This window comes from Tupaia chinensis, unplaced genomic scaffold (assembly GCF_000334495.1).
Source record: "Tupaia chinensis unplaced genomic scaffold, TupChi_1.0 Scaffold000217_1, whole genome shotgun sequence".
Classification (NCBI taxonomy): Eukaryota; Metazoa; Chordata; class Mammalia; order Scandentia; family Tupaiidae; genus Tupaia; species Tupaia belangeri.
Window position 1 is genome coordinate 5,750,523 of NW_006159692.1, and position 20,976 is coordinate 5,771,498.

General features: G+C 42.2%; 1 pseudogene; it reads right to left on the reverse strand.

Annotated features, from left to right (window-relative positions):
- Window positions 1–9,080: 9,080 nt before the first annotated feature.
- LOC102495965 (neurofilament light polypeptide-like) overlaps window positions 9,081–20,976 on the reverse strand; it is a 49,534-nt pseudogene continuing 37,638 nt past the window's right edge.

Sequence of the window (20,976 nt, forward strand, 5' to 3'; positions counted from 1 at the left end):
TTCTTTTTTTTTTTTGGAGGGGGAAAAGGTTTTTGCTATAGGGCGCTTGTGCTCGCCCAAAAGACAGAGAGACAGAAAGCGAGAAATCACTTGCAGGAGGATGGCCACGCCTCAATCCTTTCTCCTCCATTCTTCTCTTGGGATCTTGGGCATGTACGCACACGCACCCAGCGTGACTTTAAGCCACGGGGTCTGGGACTTGAACCACAGTCAACTACATGAGAGTCCAGCAACATAGCCATTATGCCAAATGCTGGTCCCTGGAGTATGTATTTTAAAAATAAATTTTTGAAGTTCACTAATGCTATAAACTTATTTTTATAGCCTTTTTCCCTTATGGGATTATACATAATACATAATCATGCTTCATGTTATAGGTTAAATGTCAAGACCTGTGAATGTTGTTGGGCTTTCATAGTTTCTTGCATAGGAAAAAAACCCCTCTAAATTCTAGTATTATCAGCATGATGTTAAATGTTGGTGGCGCACCATGATACTAACATCCTGAATTCAAACAACACATTTTATATCTGGAATTCATCAAGCCAATACCCTGTGGTTAAAGAGAGAATTTTGTAACTAGGAAAGACTGGGAAGTTAGCTTGGGTGGAGGGTGGACATGCAGATGTTTCTTCATCACAGTGTACCCTCTAGTGGTGAGGTGGTGGCATCCTCCTGTTCGTACTGTCAGATGGAGCCTCTGGGATGATCGTAAACCCATAAGAGATGAAAGGTTAGAATCACAACCCCACCCTCTCATCATGACTTTCAAAGTAAGGAGAAACTTGGTTCTAAGATTTATGCCTTGGTGACAATGGACCCTTTCCAATAGTTCCAAGGCGAGGTTTTTGGCTTGCTTATTTTATGAAGTGCTTTGCACCTGACAGGTTCTAAATGAAGTCTCTTTAGGTGAGTCACCTCGAGCATAACTTGGATCCAATTTATGACATTGGAATTTAGACTTGCAAGCATCATTCTGCAAGTGTCTTAAATCATCATAGAATCAGAACATTTTAGAGCTCAAAGGTATCTTAGAAACCATCTTGTAGGTGCCATGCTGCATAGATAGGGATGAGAGGGATGCCCAAACTGAGTTCCCTCAGCCTTCGTCTCACCCTTAGTTCCCTGATAGAGTGGAAAGTAAACCCCTACCTGGACTACCTAAGGTGAAGGAAGTCTCAGGGAACCCCCTTCCGATTCTTTACCTTGCACAATGGAAGAACCTCCAGGACCTTGAAAGTTAAATCCCTTTGGGCCTACACTAGAAATATATGTGTTATTTTAACAGTGGAGTTTAAGTACTTGAATGTCATAGTATATGACTAAAGATTGCAGAAAGTGTTTCTTCTTTTACAGAGTATGATTCTCAAAATTTATAATGTCCAAAGCATACACAAGATATGTGTTGTAACAATTATGGGTGTGTATATTTTACAGAGATTGTAGTTTCTATATCTTGCAAAGGAAATATTTTCATAAACTGTTATTCCATAAGTACTAATAAAATAATATGAAAGAAAGCTATATGTTGGTTGTTATGATTATAGCAAATATATCACTTCCCTTTTAGATGATGTGCTTCAAAGATCATTTTCTGTAGATTGCCCTCTACCCATTCAGCTGAAATGTAATCTCAAATTTCAAACTGCTTATTTGTCCCTCTTATACTGTCCCATCAATCCAACAGTCTCCAAAGTAAAGGCAATAATCTCACATTCTAGTGAAGCCTTCATTCTTCCAGCCCCTCAGAGCTGAAGCCTTTGAACTCCTGGTTATTTTTTGTTCCTATATCTAATCTGTTACTAAATCCTGGTGTGTTTTCCTTATCTTGTGGATTCCTCTGGCCTTGCCATTCCCATTGCTATTATCTTAGTCCAAGATTTATCACCTCACATTTGAATTACCTCATTTCTATCCTAATTGGGTTACCTGTTTCTAGACTCTCACTCTGATCCTTCTCCCAGGTGCCAGATTAATCTTCACAAAACCCTGCTTTTGGTGTTACCATAGTTCTCATAAAACCACTGATACCTTAGTGCACACCAAACTACTCATTACATCCAAATATTCATCTAGCCTTATTCCCACTTCTATCTGATTTCTGACGTCCCAATACAAGTTTGATACTCAGGTCATTCTTCCACTCACTCCCATGTTTGCCAAGAGTCCTTCCTCTGTTTTCTCCTGCCTGCTTTACCTTCTCTTATTTTCCTTTAAAGCCTGTTAACCTCCAGTGGCTCAGCTCTCATTTTTATTTCTTCCATTGTCTCCAGCTTCTCCCACCCACATAATCCACTTTAGAAGAGTAGATAGAGGGACCAGCAGTTAGCGTAATGGCTATGTCACTGGACTCCCACATAGTCGATTGCGGTTCGAGTCCCAGACCCGGTGGCTTAAATTCACACTGGGCGCGTGTGCATGCATGCCCAAGATTCTGAGAGGAGAACGGAGGAGAAGGGATTGTGGCGTGGCCATCCCCCCTGGGGGGTGATTTCTCGCTTTCTGTCTCTCTGTCTTTGTCTGGCGAGTGCACATGCCCTATAGCAAAAACCTCTCAAAAAAAAAAAAAAAAAAAAACAGAAGAGTGGATAGAGCATTGAATTAGGAGTCTGAATACTGGAGTATCGTTTTGACACTTTGTAGTCAGGCAAGTCACTTTATGTACTTGAACTTAGTGTTCTCATTTGTTAAATAATAATACTTGCCCAATCTATCTTACAAATGAGTGCCATAAAAGGACTTGTTGATCATAAAGAAAGAGCAGTAAGTATTGAACTGTGGTTAATACGGCAGAGTTGAGTATTCACTCTCCTCAGAATGGTCCCCACCTCAGGTTCCTTACTCGAGCAGCCTCACCAGGAACCGTACAAATACATCTTCCTGAATGCAAGCCCCATTTGCCCCTTCTTGCTAGCTCAGATGTTTGTTGTTGGATAGCTTTTATTTCCCAGCCAATCTGCCCATGCAGGGCTGCCAAGGATCACTAGTCTTCGTCTTACATGTAGACATTGCCATCTTCCCAATTTTGGTTCTTGTCTTATGTGGGTATCATGCTTGGTATCTGCCCTGGGGGATGGACCTGATTCTGTGTTTCCTCAGCACCATTTGCTATATTTCGCATGCTTCTAGCCTCTTCTAGCCTGTCCACTCAATAAGCATAATTAGTATCCTGAGGGAGTTCTAGTGGGAGGAGAGTCCGATATCCTTGATAACACCTGGCCTCAGATTAGGCGTTTATAGATAATTTCATGGTCAGCAGTGACATTAGAATTTGGTTATTAGGGTGGAGGTTGGACACACAATGCCTGGGCACTACTCTAAGAACACCGTTTTATGGCCCTTTTGGTGCCATATGTCAAATCTAATATAGCTAGGATTGTGCAGATGCCCTTCCAGGGACTCTCTGTGACCTACAAAGAAAGGCCAATCAGAATTTTAGTCTCCAAACAAACACTGGAGCTGGACTTGGAAAACCAATTTGTAGAGAGCCTATGACCCTTGACATTGGCCATCATTGAAATTGAAATTGGGGGTAGGGGGTTTTATAGCAGGAGGGTAAGGAGCAAATGTATTGGTATCAAGGCAGGAAATGTGCCATGAGCCCTCTACAGGAAAAGCTTCCACTGGTTCAGGAAATATCAGTACTAGGGCTGAGGGCCTGGATCTTTTCTAATAAATGCTCATGACCTTTTATTTTGCCAGAGGGTGTGTACCCTTGCTAGGGCTGAGTGGAGAATTACCCATGGAGAATGGTCACACAACAATCTCTTACCCCTCCTCCTCCATCTTGTGCCTTCTTTCAAGATTTTGGGCATGCAAGTACATGCACTAGGTGTGTTTCTCAAGAACACCAGGGCTTGAACTGAACAGATCCTAACCACCATGCCACCAATTGGCCCAATTTTCATGACTTTTGACACTCAATAATTAATACCAGCTAGCCTTATCATCGAGGAAAATAAGTAACCCAGATTCATGATTAGTTGCCAGGGTGGGGTTAGGAAGGAAGAAAACCACATTTGAGCAGAAGTAGACTTGGGTAGGAAAAATGGTCAGATAAACAGCATAGCATCAAGTTCATGCCAAGGTCAGAACACCGTGGTGTTGCAGAACTAGCGTGACAGGGTCAAAAGCTGTGTTGCTAGCCAGGAGACCCAAACCTGAGGGTGTAAATACCAGCCATTCTTATATCGGTTCTAAGTATACTTGACCATAATTTGAAGGTTAATTGCTATGTGCCAAACACATACCAGAGAGATGGAAAATAATAATGTCACTATACGTGGGGTTTTCTATCATTATAGGGGCATTATCTTGTTAATGTTAGAATCAAATTCAAAGCAATAGCCTAATTCAGAATGGACTAACCCTTTTTTCTCTTGTGATGCTCCCCCTGGGAACTCAGGTATTTTTGCTGTGAGGAAGGCTGGGCCACATGGAGAGGAACTGAGGTCCCCAACCCTCAGCCCTATCTGTGCTTCCAGATGATAGCCAGCACCAACGTGCCGGCCACAGTGTGTACTTTTTGGGCATGGACTCTTCACACCACAGGTGAGCTGTCCGGGCTGATACTGTGTGGAGTACAGACCAGCTTTCCCCTCACCTCTGAGCTCTGCTCAGACTGCATATTTGTGAGTGATTGTCATTTAAAACCACTAATAAATAAATGTATAAAAGATATAACTGTTCTGAATATGTATGCACCAAATAACACATGAATCCCATTACATAAAGCAAAGCACCTCAAAATAGAAAACAAAAAATCAACGAAAGATAAGGTATTTTCACAGACTTCTCTAGCCTATGACAGATAAAGTTAACAAAAGTTAAATAAAAAGGGGATAATAATAAATTTTTATAATTATTTTTTAATTTATTCATTCATTTATTTTTATTTGACAGTGAGAGATACACAGAGAGAGAGAGGGAAAGTGAGAAAGCAAGCCACCAGGTCTGGTATTCGAACCGTGGTCAGCCATGTGAGAGTGTCCAGCACCTTAATCACCACACCAACTGCTGGTCCTCTATAATAATAAAATTTAATGAGGTTGATCTAAACCAACTAAATGCAGTTTGGAGACTTCTGGGAGTCTTCAAGGCCCTTTCAGGGATTTGTGATGTCTAAACTATTTTAATAATAATACTAAAAATGTTATTAGCTTGCTTAATACTCATTCTCCCTAGAGTAGAGATTTTTCCAGAGGTTACAAGACATGTGGTACTGACAGCAGCTCTCAAATTTACACATGTCTGTATTGAACTGTGGTTAATACGGCAGAGTTGAGTATTCACTCTCCTCAGAATGGTCCCCACCTCAGGTTCCTTACTCGAGCAGCCTCACCAGGAACCGTACAAATACATCTTCCTGAATGCAAGCCCCATTTGCCCCTTCTTGCTAGCTCAGATGTTTGTTGTTGGATAGCTTTTATTTCCCAGCCAATCTGCCCATGCAGGGCTGCCAAGGATCACTAGTCTTCGTCTTACATGTAGACATTGCCATCTTCCCAATTTTGGTTCTTGTCTTATGTGGGTATCATGCTTGGTATCTGCCCTGGGGGATGGACCTGATTCTGTGTTTCCTCAGCACCATTTGCTATATTTCGCATGCTTCTAGCCTCTTCTAGCCTGTCCACTCAATAAGCATAATTAGTATCCTGAGGGAGTTCTAGTGGGAGGAGAGTCCGATATCCTTGATAACACCTGGCCTCAGATTAGGCGTTTATAGATAATTTCATGGTCAGCAGTGACATTAGAATTTGGTTATTAGGGTGGAGGTTGGACACACAATGCCTGGGCACTACTCTAAGAACACCGTTTTATGGCCCTTTTGGTGCCATATGTCAAATCTAATATAGCTAGGATTGTGCAGATGCCCTTCCAGGGACTCTCTGTGACCTACAAAGAAAGGCCAATCAGAATTTTAGTCTCCAAACAAACACTGGAGCTGGACTTGGAAAACCAATTTGTAGAGAGCCTATGACCCTTGACATTGGCCATCATTGAAATTGAAATTGGGGGTAGGGGGTTTTATAGCAGGAGGGTAAGGAGCAAATGTATTGGTATCAAGGCAGGAAATGTGCCATGAGCCCTCTACAGGAAAAGCTTCCACTGGTTCAGGAAATATCAGTACTAGGGCTGAGGGCCTGGATCTTTTCTAATAAATGCTCATGACCTTTTATTTTGCCAGAGGGTGTGTACCCTTGCTAGGGCTGAGTGGAGAATTACCCATGGAGAATGGTCACACAACAATCTCTTACCCCTCCTCCTCCATCTTGTGCCTTCTTTCAAGATTTTGGGCATGCAAGTACATGCACTAGGTGTGTTTCTCAAGAACACCAGGGCTTGAACTGAACAGATCCTAACCACCATGCCACCAATTGGCCCAATTTTCATGACTTTTGACACTCAATAATTAATACCAGCTAGCCTTATCATCGAGGAAAATAAGTAACCCAGATTCATGATTAGTTGCCAGGGTGGGGTTAGGAAGGAAGAAAACCACATTTGAGCAGAAGTAGACTTGGGTAGGAAAAATGGTCAGATAAACAGCATAGCATCAAGTTCATGCCAAGGTCAGAACACCGTGGTGTTGCAGAACTAGCGTGACAGGGTCAAAAGCTGTGTTGCTAGCCAGGAGACCCAAACCTGAGGGTGTAAATACCAGCCATTCTTATATCGGTTCTAAGTATACTTGACCATAATTTGAAGGTTAATTGCTATGTGCCAAACACATACCAGAGAGATGGAAAATAATAATGTCACTATACGTGGGGTTTTCTATCATTATAGGGGCATTATCTTGTTAATGTTAGAATCAAATTCAAAGCAATAGCCTAATTCAGAATGGACTAACCCTTTTTTCTCTTGTGATGCTCCCCCTGGGAACTCAGGTATTTTTGCTGTGAGGAAGGCTGGGCCACATGGAGAGGAACTGAGGTCCCCAACCCTCAGCCCTATCTGTGCTTCCAGATGATAGCCAGCACCAACGTGCCGGCCACAGTGTGTACTTTTTGGGCATGGACTCTTCACACCACAGGTGAGCTGTCCGGGCTGATACTGTGTGGAGTACAGACCAGCTTTCCCCTCACCTCTGAGCTCTGCTCAGACTGCATATTTGTGAGTGATTGTCATTTAAAACCACTAATAAATAAATGTATAAAAGATATAACTGTTCTGAATATGTATGCACCAAATAACACATGAATCCCATTACATAAAGCAAAGCACCTCAAAATAGAAAACAAAAAATCAACGAAAGATAAGGTATTTTCACAGACTTCTCTAGCCTATGACAGATAAAGTTAACAAAAGTTAAATAAAAAGGGGATAATAATAAATTTTTATAATTATTTTTTAATTTATTCATTCATTTATTTTTATTTGACAGTGAGAGATACACAGAGAGAGAGAGGGAAAGTGAGAAAGCAAGCCACCAGGTCTGGTATTCGAACCGTGGTCAGCCATGTGAGAGTGTCCAGCACCTTAATCACCACACCAACTGCTGGTCCTCTATAATAATAAAATTTAATGAGGTTGATCTAAACCAACTAAATGCAGTTTGGAGACTTCTGGGAGTCTTCAAGGCCCTTTCAGGGATTTGTGATGTCTAAACTATTTTAATAATAATACTAAAAATGTTATTAGCTTGCTTAATACTCATTCTCCCTAGAGTAGAGATTTTTCCAGAGGTTACAAGACATGTGGTACTGACAGCAGCTCTCAAATTTACACATGTCTATACTTTTTCACCCAGAAATTTCATTTCAGGAATATATCTTACAGATATACTTACTTATGTTCAGAATGACATGTACAAAATTATCTGTTGTCACTTTATTTGTAATAGCAACATGAATAGAACTAGCCTAAATGTTCCTTAGTGGGGACTGGATAAATAAGGTCATGGTACATACACAAAATAAAATATAACACAGTTGAAAATAAATTACGGGACTGGCCACGCTTCCAATCCCAGGTGCTTCAGCAGCCATGGGTTTCAGTGTAGACATGGATAAGTCCCCCAAATGGAACAGAAATGGCAGCAAGAAACCCCAATCACAAAGATATGAATCTCTCCTTGGTGGACCCCAAGTTCCCAAGGATCATGAGCTTTGTCAAGAAGCACAACAGGGAGTCTGAAGAAGATGTAGGCCAGTAACACCAAGGCCGTGCATGCATGAGCAGAGGCCAGCAGGGCCTTTTAACACCCACGGAGGATGAGACAAGCATCACGATGCACGGAAGCTGCAAGCTCAGTTGAGTTGCCTACATTGCCCACCCTAAGCTCAGGAAATATGTTCACACCTGTATCGCCAAGGGCCTCCAGCTCTGTCAGCCAAAGGTCAACAAGGCCAAGGCTCAAACCAAGGCCAGGCCCTGGCTGTAGCTCAGGCTCTTAAAGATCCCCAGGTCCCCACAATAACTCTAGAGTAGAGGACTCTGCCAGCAACTAATGAATTTTGAATTTTCTGGTCACTATATTAAACAATGTAAAAAGAGACAGGTGAAATTAATTTTGATAATATGTGTAACCCAATATATCCAAAATATTATTTCAATAGGAACCAAGTAACCAAGATCAAAATTTATCAGTGACATGTGCATTCTTTGTTCATACCAAACCTTCAAAGTCTGGTGTGTACTTCATAGTTGCTGCACATTTCAGTTGAGATCAGCCACATTTTAGGTGCTCAGTGGCCATGTGTGGCTCGTAGTTACCATGGTCCTTTTTTCTTTTCTTTTCTTTCTTTTTTTGCCCCCGTCATTCAGTGTAACTTTATTTACTACTTACTGCATATAACTCAAGGTCCTTCATTTCTAGCCACCAAATGTGGCTATTTTTCCAAGGAGATTTAACATTAACATTAGTGAATTCATTTATTTAAGTTGTGTTTTTATTTTTGACATCTGAATGATTCACATTGCCATAGATCCTGAACTCAAAACCATGAATCAGAAAGCCACTCTGTGAGCACACTGACACTGCATGAGAAAATTCATAGCACAGCATTGGGTGTCCAACCTAAGTCATCTCAGAATTATACATATAGTGACTTCTGAACTCACGTGAGACCTGGAACTCAACTGGATGGTTGGTGATGGAGTTGACTTTGTTTGGGGAGAATAATTCCTGGAGTAATTAAGGAAAAGGGGGCTTGATCTTTCTTCTTGGTTGCTTGTTCCTCCCCAATACCTTCCTCTTTTTTCTCCTCCTCTTCAGCTTCTTTGATTTCTTCTTCTCCTCCTCCTCGTTCTTCCTCTTCCTCCTTTGCTTCTTCATATTCTCTGGCATCTTCTTCTTTGGCTCCCTCCTCTGCCGCCGCCTCTTCCTTCTCCTCCTGCTCCTCTTTGGCTTCTCCTTCAGTGGGCGGGGGTGGGGGGGCGTTCATCTTTGGCTTCCTTAGCTTTAGTGGCCTCTGTGGTATCCTCCACCAGGATCTACTCTTCCTGGATATGGCTGGTGTGGTAAGATGGTAAGGAGATGGTGGACATCAGATAGGAGCAAACCACCACAGGCGGATCTGCCACAAACCTGGGAACTCTGGAAATAGCCACTGGTTACACTTCCCACAGTGGTGAAAAAGTCGGGTCTCCTCTCTTTCCAAGAGTTTCCTATAAGCTGCAATTTCAGTATCTAAAGCCATCTTCACATTAAGGAGGTCTTCGTATTCTTTTAGGTATCTTACCATTTCACTTGTCGTGTCCCCAATTCGTTTTCAAATTTGTTGATCGTGTCCTGCGTAACACTGATGTCGGCATTCTGCTTGTCCTCCAACCCTGTGGCGGCTTTTCCATCGCATCGTTCATGTTCTGCATGCTTTCATCTCCAAGGCCTTGAGCAGGTGCTGGCTCTCAGACACCTCATGCTTGGCTGCGCTGGTGTTGGTGTCCGTGTTCTTGGCAGTGCTCTGGGTCAGCACAGTGAAGCAGATTTTGAACCACTCTTTGGCATTTTGCATGTTCTTGTCGACCAGGTTCTTGTACTGAGCTCAGATGTCCTTGAGTGCGGCGGCGACGTCAGACTTCCCATGTTCCTTTTTTCTTTAGTTATTTTATCAGTGAGAGGGACAGGGACAGAGAGAGAGAGATGCAGCACCCCTGACAGGGTCTTGATTCACAATCAACACCCAGGCTTAGGCAACTTAATCATGGGCACTCATGTGCTTGGGTTACTCAAGGTTAATCATGGGCATGCATGTGCCTGGGTTACTCAAGGAGGTCTCTAGACTTGAATCAGCAATCTTTGAAGCAGGCCAGCTTGAGGGTTAGCAGGACAGCAGCCATTTTGAAACTAAGGAAGACCTTTCATGAGAGCCATCTGACCAAGTGCTGAGTCATGGGAAGGTCTGTGTGAGGAATAGTTAGATGACAAACCAGGAGTAGGAGTGGATATGTGAAGAAAAACAGGAATAAAGATAAGTCTTTGAGCAAAAGCACTCAAGAGAAAGCACTACTGTCATCTTTGGCTGACGGTTGTGAGGGATGATTGCACCTGTTTGTATCTAGTATCCATAGATACTGACCACATGCTGAACTTTCATAGACTGTTTGGTGGCACTTGCTGTCTCCCTGTAACCTGCCTGCAGAAATAAGCTCCATTCTTCTGCAGGCTCTGCCTCTGGTTTCATTGACCATGAGAAGAAGCTGTTGGACTTAGTTTGCCAGTAACACCTTCCCGTATGGGTCTGTCTCTAGAGCATCATGTTTCCTGCTACACTACCATCTGGCCCATAGTTGCCATGTCTGAGAGCACAGTTCTAGAAAGTGCTGGGCAGAAAGGAGGATTATGATAACAGGCACCATTTCATGTGCCAGCACATGTTTGCATATTTCTTTCATTTGCTCCTTAGAAAACTCTTTGGAGGTTGTGGTTTATTTCCCTGTTTTACAAATGAAAAAGATAAGACAGTTTAAAAAACTCAGGTGAAGTCATATAGCTAACAAAGGACAAGGAAAGCACAGCCCACACATGGTCTGTTTTTTTCCTAAAGCACTTCCTGATTCCCATTTACAGATATGAGGACGTGAATTGCCTTGGACTTCACCCCAAAGGTTGTGAATCAAGGAAGGACCTACCCAACACTCGAAAGAATGGCATTGATCCTGCCCATCAGGTGAGTAGCCAGACGGCCAGTTCCCTGTGAAGGCAAGAGCCGCCTAACACATGAATTAGAGCAGCAGAAACAGGTGTAATGAACTTCCCCAGCCAAAACCAATCCTATGAGAAGCAATATGGAGATAATAAGCAAGGTTGAAAACAAGGAAAACTGCAGTCAGTAAGTAGGAAGAGATAAGTGAGTTTGAACATTAACAAAGGGCAGAGCTGATGATACGGAAATGATCAAAAGCCTGGCAGATAAACATGCAAGTGGAGGCGGATGCCGTGGGTCCCGTTGTAAGGGTGCCCTTGGGAGGAGAAAGAACCAGAGCCTGAAGCCAGGCAGGGTTTGCCCAGATTGACTAAGGGGGCAATAGGAGGCAAGGCCCAGAGAAGCCAGGGTCACAGTAGAGGGACTGGAATGTGCAACCATTTCAAGTACGTATGTGAGAATGCTCATACCCCGCTGGCTCTGCTCAAGCCATGGAGGAGAGAACTGTGTCTGTGCTCAGCCAGGCCAACCCGACAAACCAGAGCCCATGCAAACAGTCCGCAGTGAAATGAGAGCATCACACCAGTTTTATTAACTGTTGATCTTGTGCCTTTTCTTTTTCTTTCTCTTTCTTTCTCTCTGCTCTCTTTTCTTTACCATAAGGTATATGCACTCACTGGAGAGAGACAGTGAGAGGGAAAGTGAGAAATCACCTCCTGGGGAGATGGCCACACCACAATTCCTTGTTCTCCATTCTCTTCCTGGGATTTGGGGCACCCATATACACACATGCTTGTGCCATTATCAAGCTGCCAGGTCCGGCACTCGAACCGTGGTCAACTATGTGGGAGTCCAGTGTCTTAACCACTATGCCACTTGCTGCCTTTTCTATATTTAGCATTTACCTTTTACTTATGAAGTAACAATACTGGCTAAATAGCCATTGTTTGGGTAGCCTTGTTTGTCTTTTATTTTATTTTTTTAGTCTTCTCTTGGAAAGTATAAAAGTTAACATGTTATATTGTCTTCCACTTACACTAAACATTTTTAGTGGTATATGAAATTTAAAATCCACTGCTTTAGATCCTATCCTTTCACATCTGTATTGCGTTTAGCTTCTCTCTGATATAATTTGAGCTACTCCTTCAACCCCAGCCCTATATCCTCAGCACATAAAGATGCTCAGATTTCTTCTGATTAAAGAAAATCAAACAAAACCTTCCTTCATTGCTCCCTCCCTTCTTCTCTTGGCCCCCTTGCTTCTTCTTCATCTACCATTCTTTCCTCAACTCATCAATCTCTGGGTTTTTTTGCCTTATTTTTTCACACTGGCAATTGACTGTTAGACAATTGTGCAATGTTTTTTCCACCCAGGTAGAGATTGATTAGCATATACTATTTAAATGTTCATCTTCTCCCTTCTGGCTGAATCATTATTACAACAGCATTGATTTCTTCCTATTTAATCATCTTGGGAGGGCACAGTCTCTCAGCCACATTGTATGTTGGATGGACCTTTGTCAGCTCCCTCAGGAGCTTGGCCAAGCATATGCTTGTGTGTAAGATAGAAGCTGTCTTCCAAAATGGCTTTCATATATACATAGGGGGAGGCAGAACAGGACCGAGAGGAAGGAGCAAGAGGAGGAGGAGAAAGGTTGAATATTTATTTTATGGAATTGGTTTATGGGGCCTTGGGGAGTTGCGATCTTTAAGGCAAGCAGGCAGGCTGGAAATTCAGGCAGAAGTTAGTGTTTCTGTCTTGATTCTGAAGTCTGCAGGCCAACAGGCTGGAAATTCAAGCAGGGTTTCTGTGTTGCAGTTTAAGGAATTCCTTCTTTAAGAATTCTCAGCCTTTGTTTTTAAAACCTTCACCGACCAAATGAAGCCATCCACATTATAGAGGGTGATCTGCCTGCTTTACTTAAAATCTACTGAGTTGGAGATTTCTCAGAAGCCTACAAATAAAACTGCCATACGACCCAGGAATTCCACCCTTAGGTATCTACCCAAAGTATAGGAAAACAGCCGGAAAAACACCTGCACATCCATGCTTATTGCAGCATTATTCACAATTGGTAGGACATGGAATCAACCTAGATGTCTAAGAACAGATGAGAGGATTGAAAAAGTGTAGCACATGTACTCTGTGGGATACTCAAAAAATATGAGATCCTGGCACTTAATAGAAAGTGGATGAAAATGGAAGGTTTAATGCTACGTGAAGCAAGCCAAACTATGAAAGACAGACATTGTATATCCCCACTTAATGTATTCCAAATGTCTGCACTCTAGCAGAAGCTGAAAGATTGGAAGGAATAATAGCAGGGAGGCCAACTATAGATACTACAGACAGTAAAGAAGGGGATGGGCAATAGAGGGTGGGTAATGGGGTGGAAGGGAGGGGATCAGAGAAAAAAAAACATTGAATAGACATAATAATGAAAAGATATCTGTTGATGATAACGTATATGGTAATGTCTTTGACTTGACTAATATGCACCATATTCATACTGGGAAAAACCATGTTGTACACTGTAAAGACGTCCGGTGACTAAATATAAATGAAAAATAAATTTTAAAAAAGTCTACTGAGTTAAATGTTAATTACATCTAAAAAATAGTTTTCCAGCATCATCTATCTATGCTGATGTTTGATCAAATGAGTCATGGCCTGGCCATAGTGACACATACTATTAATCACTACACCTCTAAGACTTACCATATATTTCCTTTAAAATAATATTCTGGCCCAGCCTGGCTACACAGTCCATAGAATACTGAACTGCAGTGCTGGAATCCCCATAGCCAACCCCAGTTGGGATCCCTGGCCTGGTCCACTGAGCCTCCCATACCTAATGGGCTGAAGGAGAGGGACTGAAGTGTGGCCAACTGTGGCAAGGGTGCCCCTCTCTCACTCTCCTCTCTCTTGTGCATACACACGAGACATGAGCATCTACCATGAACAATAATAAAAAGATTATTTCAGTGACCACAGTAAAATTTGCGAAATCAAGAAATGAACATAAGTACAATGCTATGATCTAGTATTCTGATCTTATTCAGATTTTACTAATTTTCCCAATAATGATACGGATAGTAAAAAAATAAATAAACATTTAAAAAGTAAACAAAGACAAGAAAAAAATATTTAAAAATCTGAAACTGCTACCAAAAAGGTCATTTTAATTGCATCTGAGAGTAACTGAAAGTAATTGAATTAGGAATTGAATTTTTTTTTTTTTTTGGAGAGGATTTTGCTATAGGGTATGTGCGCTCGCCAGACAGACAGAGAGACAGAGAGACAGAAAGCAAGAAATCACCCCCCAGGGAGGATGGCCATGCCGCAATCCCTTCTCCTCCATTCTCCTCTTGGGATCTTGGGCATGCATGCACATGCGCCCGGCGTGAGTTTTAAGCCACCGGGTCTGGGACGCGAACCGCAGTCGACTGCATGGGAGTCCAGCGACATAGCCATTATGCTAACTGCTGGTCCCAGGAATTGAATTTTTTTAAGCCTCTAATTAATGAAATAAACATTTGGCTCTTTTTATTGATGGACTTACCCATTTTGGGAGAATTTCGCCTTTAAAATTCCAAAGTCTGGTACGAGGCTGTTTTCATCTGATGTAGTAACTAGTTTTTCTAATTTCTCAAACTCTTCATCTCTACTGTCTCCTATTCGCCCACATATAAATATATCCCATCCGGGTCTCTCCCATCTTTAGCCCAAACAAAATCAAACCAGCCCTTCCCCAAATCCAACATTTCCCTTTTGCTTTGATATTATGGGGTGAAAGTCACATCAGATGTGGGTGATGTGCCATGAATGTGAGGTAGAGACCCACACCTGCCTCGTTTTCCTCCCTTCCATTCACTCCTGTCCGGGTAGACACTCCTGGCTACTTACCCAAAACCGCCTTCCTGCCTTTGTCCTTACTCCATGGCCTAAGTGCTTAGGCCACCATTTGTCAGGGAAGGTGATGGCCACCCAACTTTAGGGGAGAGGCTAAGGTTGAGGTGAGTTTTAATTAGCATTTAAACCAAGGGTGATTCTAACCCTCTTGTCAGTGATTGGCCTAGAAAGAGGCAAAGAAAGGGGCTACTGAGACATGTGAGGAAGTCTGGAAACACCTCCAGGAGCACCTCCTGATTCTCACAATGAGGCTTCTGATCCGAATGTGTCCTGCTTTTGTGAAGGGATGATGCTTAAGCTGCTCTGACCCTGGCAGCCGTGCAGACACCATCAAAAAAGGCTGCTAAAACTCCGTGCCGTCAGCAGAGGGCGCTAACATTTTGCGAGCTAGCAACCAGTTATTGGAGAATGACAGTCTGTTCTTCAGAACGCAAACTATTAGAAATCTATTTTTAAAATTATTGATGTAAAAAATATACCTTTACTAATATTATGAAAGCATTATTTCTTATTCTCTCTTCCATTTTCTTTTTTGCAAACGTACAATATTTTATGTTGTGTAAAATGACATTCAGAATTAAACCACCCAACACCATGTTATGTATAAGACAAAAGTCTAAGCTGGCACACAAATGAACTTTTAAATAATAATTCATTTGTGAGCCGAAATATCCTGGAATTCATCAGTTAATGGCAATGGTATTGTAGCCAATGCTCGCAACCTACTGCCCTATTCGATTCAATAGGAATTACTTTAATGCAATGTCTTTTTAAGATTCTTTTCACTGTCTCATATATGGTCCTTTTTAAAGGCCGCTTGGCAGCTTGGTCTAAGATTTTTCAGTCAAGATAGCAGTAATATTGCAAACAGAAAAGCTTTTAAGATTCAGAAATCATTAACAGGAAAAAGATTTTAACGAAGTGGTTCAGTAGTTCTCATTATCAAAGAATGTTGATTTGGACATCTGCCTAGCTATACTTAGGGGAAAAAGAATTGTTAAAAGAACTTTTGAGGACAGAGTGTTTGCCATTCCCTTGGCACTCGACTTTACCAGTAGATGTCACTATAGTCAGATATTAACTCAGAAAATCGAAGGAAAATATGACCTCACTGGAGTTTAAAGGATAGGAGAGACAGGAAGAATTGCTCTCGATACAGCAGTCCTCCAGCCTCCAGTAAGTACGTTGGGGCCTGTGCCACTTGCTCATCTGTGTTTACTGCAGCATTATTCACAAGAGCCAAGACCTGGAAGCAACCTAAATGCCCAACAACTGATGACTGGATTTTTCAAATGTGGTACATATTCACTATGGACTACTACTCTGCCATAAAGAATGGTGAGAATCTGTAATTTGATACAAAGTGGATGAATATAGAAGAATGAATCCTAGGGACTGGCAGGTGGCATGGTGGATGAGGTGCTGAACTCCCACATGGCCGACCATGGTTCAAGTCCTGGACCTGGAGGCTTGTCTCCTCATTTCCCCTCTCTGTGTGTCTCTGGTCAAATTAAAACAATAATAATAATGAATAAACTTAAATAACTCTTTAAAAAAACAAAAAAGAAGAATGAATCCTATGTGGAATAAACCAGATCATGAAAGACACTGTATGTCCCTGCTCAACATACACCAAACGTCTGCATGCTATGGCAGAAATGGAAAGATTGGAAGACTTAATAAGGATAGAGAGGATAAGGGCTTACCAGACATAAGAATGTAAAGTTCTTTGTTGGAAACAGTGTACATGGTAATATCATTGATTTGATTGTTATGTGTTGCAGGCATGCTTCAAAAAACCATATTACACACCTTGAAGATATACAATTAAATGTAAATAAGAAGTTATAAAATAAAAAATAAAAGGGAACTTAAAAAAAGATGTGAGGAGAGGTCAGTACCAGTAGATGGCATGGTGGTTATGTCACTTAACTCCCACATGGTTGACTGTGGTTCGAGTCCCAGATCCGGTGGCTTCAGACTCACGCTGGGCATGTGTGCATGTGTGCCCAAGATCCTGGGAGGAGAATGGAGAAGGGATTGCAGCAGGGCCGTCCCCTCTGGGCGGTGATTTCTCACTTTTCCTCTCACTGTCTCTGTCTCCCTCTCTGGCGAGCACATGCACCCTATGGCAAAAACTCCTAAAAAGGAAAAAGATGTGCAGGAGAAGGCAACATATAGGGTCTTCTGTACCTAAACATGTGCTCTTATTTTTTTGTTGTTGTTTATGCCATTAGGCATGTGTGCTTGCCAGAGAGAGACAAAGAGAAATAGAGAGAGAAAGTAAGAAACCAGCCCCCCAGGGGAGACAGCTATGCCACAATCCATTCTCTTGTCAGGATTTTGGGTGTACACACATGTGAGCCTGGCATGATGTTCAAGCCACTGAGTTCGGGACGTGAACTGTAGTCGACCGTGTGGAAATACAACACCTTAACTACCACACCACTGGCTGGCCCCTGTGTTCTTTTTAAGAAAACACAATGGTCATCTAATAAATCTTTACTGAATTAATGAGTAATCTATGCATATTAATTATTCTGCCTTGAAATCTTTATAAATATGTTCTGATATGAATGTCAAAGGGAAAGCTTTAGAGTTTGCAAAATAAAAATGATCTTTAAGATGCAAAGATGTGCAGAAAAAGTCTATCAGGAGACCGAGTGTAAGGATTCCAACAACTCAGCTACAGAGTTGGGGAGATTTAAATGCACATCATCTATGCCAGGCTCTGAGCTAGGTTCTGCTTGGAGCAGAGGGAGCTATGGCACCCGGAGCCCAGTGGGGAATGCAGCAGAGGCCATTCGTCCTGTCTGCCACCTGTGAGGTGGGGGAGGGGCAGTTTGCCTGGCACCAGAGCCGGACAAAATCAGGGATGGGCTGAGAAACCATTTTCCCCACGCTCCTTCAGTACTCACTTTTCTTTTTTTAAATGTGGTTTGCCTGCATATCCCATAAAGAGATTCGAGAAACGGTCTTCAAGCCTGCAAATTGTTCAGAGGCTTGATACACTGGTTCTACAATATAAGACCATAGGTATCTGGAGCACTTATTAGATGGGACTTTCTGTGCCAAGTCCCTTCGCTGACTGAATCCCCTAAGAGCTCTCGGAGGCAGGAATTTTTATATCCTCATTTTTAGAGATGAAGCATCTGAGGAATGGAGGTGGGGGCAGGGGAATGAGAGCTTAGATAACCTGCCCAAGATCAGTTACTGAGTCCCAGTGTTCCTAGCAAACTAAGTCTGGCTGCTGCTTCTTGCCGTCAGTGAAATGAGAAGCAAAGGCTGGGTTTAACATGTGCAACCAGGTTACAGGGAGACGGTCAGCAAGCCCGCCCAGCTGTCTCCAACAGCTCTCCACGTTCCCTGTATTTACAGGTACAAGCTATGAGCCAGTGCAAATCATCCCTCACTACAATCGATCAGAGTCGATTGCTTTTCCCTGCTTATCTATCCTGACTCCAGTTTTACTGCAAATGCTCACTCCTGGTTTATCATCTGACCATTCCTCAAATGGATCTCCCGATGACTCAGCACTTGGGGAGACAGTTATTAGAGGCCTTTCTTAATTGCTGAGTGGCTGCCATCCTGCTAAACCTCATGCTGGCCTGATTCAGGAGCACCAGCTCAAACCTCGACCTGTATGGACACTCTGCTATGCTCCTTTCTTAATTCAGCTGGCTCTAGTCAGGGTCTAACTGCAGCTAAGACCTTCTCCTCCATGCTCCTCTCGGGATCTTGGGCACATACATGTGCCTGGTATGAGGTTTAAGCCACTGGGTCTGGGACTTGAATTACAGTGGACTACGTGGGAGTCTAGTGACAAAACCATTAGGCCATCTGCTGGTCCTCCAATCATTCATTTTTAACATCTTTTTAAATATTTCATCAAAGAAAGAGAGGCACTCCCAATGAAGTCTTCACATCCCCAGCTTCAGCCAGACTGGATCACATGCACACCCAGGGTGCAGAGGGAGCCCCAAGAGGCAAATAGGGCACCTTCCCAGGTGGGTCCAGTTGCATTGTCGTTACTGCCTGGCCCCATTTAAAATATCTTAATTGGTGAACAATTCCTACACACAAGACATTCTGCTCATGCTAGAGAAGGGACCTAAGGACAAGAAGCCTAAGCTGTCCCTAAAGAACTTATAACAGAGTGGGAACGGAGTGGGGGCACTTGGAGATGAGAGGGAGCTTGAAGACGAAGGTCACCCACACTCTGTCTTCTCCATACAGCTTAGGAGGGTTTGGGGAAAGTGGAAAAGATTTGGAACAGCTGCTGTGTGGAATGTGCTAGGTTAAATAATATGTCTGGAGAAGTAAAGGGGTATTTCAGGATCTTTCTTTCCACGTCTTAGAATTAATGGAGCTTATTTTCTCAGATTTCCCAAAATAAAGTTCACCTCTGGATAGAGCTCAAGCATAAAGAATGGTACTACAGCATTTAATCTTGTCTCTTGAAAAATCATCACACCTACAATTTTTTAATCACAAAAATAGACAAATGATAACACCACATTAAGAAGAAACAGGTTGAAATGTTTACTTGACTTTCAGTGTTATCTCTTCAATGTAATTTTTCTTTTTTCAAAAGAATTATTAATTTATTATTATTATTATTTAAATTGCTGTAGGGCATGTACATTCACCAGAGTGAAAGAGAGGGAAAAGGAAAAAAAAAAACAACCTGCCAGGTCTGGGACTTGAACTGCGGTCTGCCATGTGGGAGTCTCAATACCCCAGCCACTATACTACCTACTGGCCCCCAATTTGATATTTGTAATGTCACCCTGTTCCTGAAATAATCAAGTGGGAGCCATTTTCAAAACCATGAGTGGAAATCCCAAGGCAAACCTAATAACACTAGGGACATCTGTATTTGCTAGTGTCTTCAAGGTACACAGCTTGCATCATCCCAACGCCTCTTGTTTCGCACAGTGCCGTTGGCCTTCTTGCTGTCTCTTCATAAATGTGGAGACATTTTCTGGCTTTGCCAGGATGTTTTTGTTTCTGCCTCCATTCCACTTAAAATATTTTGTTAAATTATCTCATTGCACTTTACATTTAGAAATCTTCTCTTTGAGACATTCCATCTCGCCTCTGGCAAGGGAGGTAAATGTGGTTGAGTGTTAATTAGTAATGGAATTTCTTCAGACTCAAATCATCCCACATACACTTTGCCACAGAGCAGGTGGAAAATGCTGCTGTAGAGGAATGACAGGATAAATACCTTTAAATCAAAGGGTAAGTAACCAAGTCCATTACCCAAATAATATTTTTCTAGCATGGCTGTCAAAAGTGGTATAAATTTAATATTAAAGTCCTAAACAAGGGGAAAATTCCCCCAAAACATCAAATGGCTAATAAAGATATGAAGCAAAATTTCACTTTACTGTATATAAATAAAAGTAAATTGATGGAGCATGAGTTACTTTCACTGTAAGTCACTAATTTTTTAAAAATAATTATTTTATTTAACTTTATTTCTTTATTTAAATTTGACCAGAGTGGGTGAGAGAGAGAGAAATTGAGAAAGCAAGCTGCCAGGTCTGGGACTCAAACCACGGTAAGCCATGTGGGAGTCCAACACCCTTAACCAACATGCCACCTGTCGGCCCCTTAAGTCATAATTTAAAAAAAATACTCAAGGGCCAATTGTTCGGGTGATGGTTAAGGTAACTGAATCCCACATGGCCAAAAACATGGTTCCAGACCATGGCGGCTTGAAACTCCCTTGGGTGCGTGTGTGTGCATGCCCAAAATCCTGAGAAGAGAATGGAGACGGGACCACAGTGTGACCGATCTCCCTGGGAGTGTTTTCTCACTTTCCTTCTCTCTGGCCCTCTTTTCCTCTAGCAGACACACACATCCTATAGTGAATTAAAAAAATAATAATAATAGCAGCACACTCAATATTGGCTGAAGGGTTCAAATTGCCAGATGCATTGTGGTTGGAAGCATAAATTGGTAAAA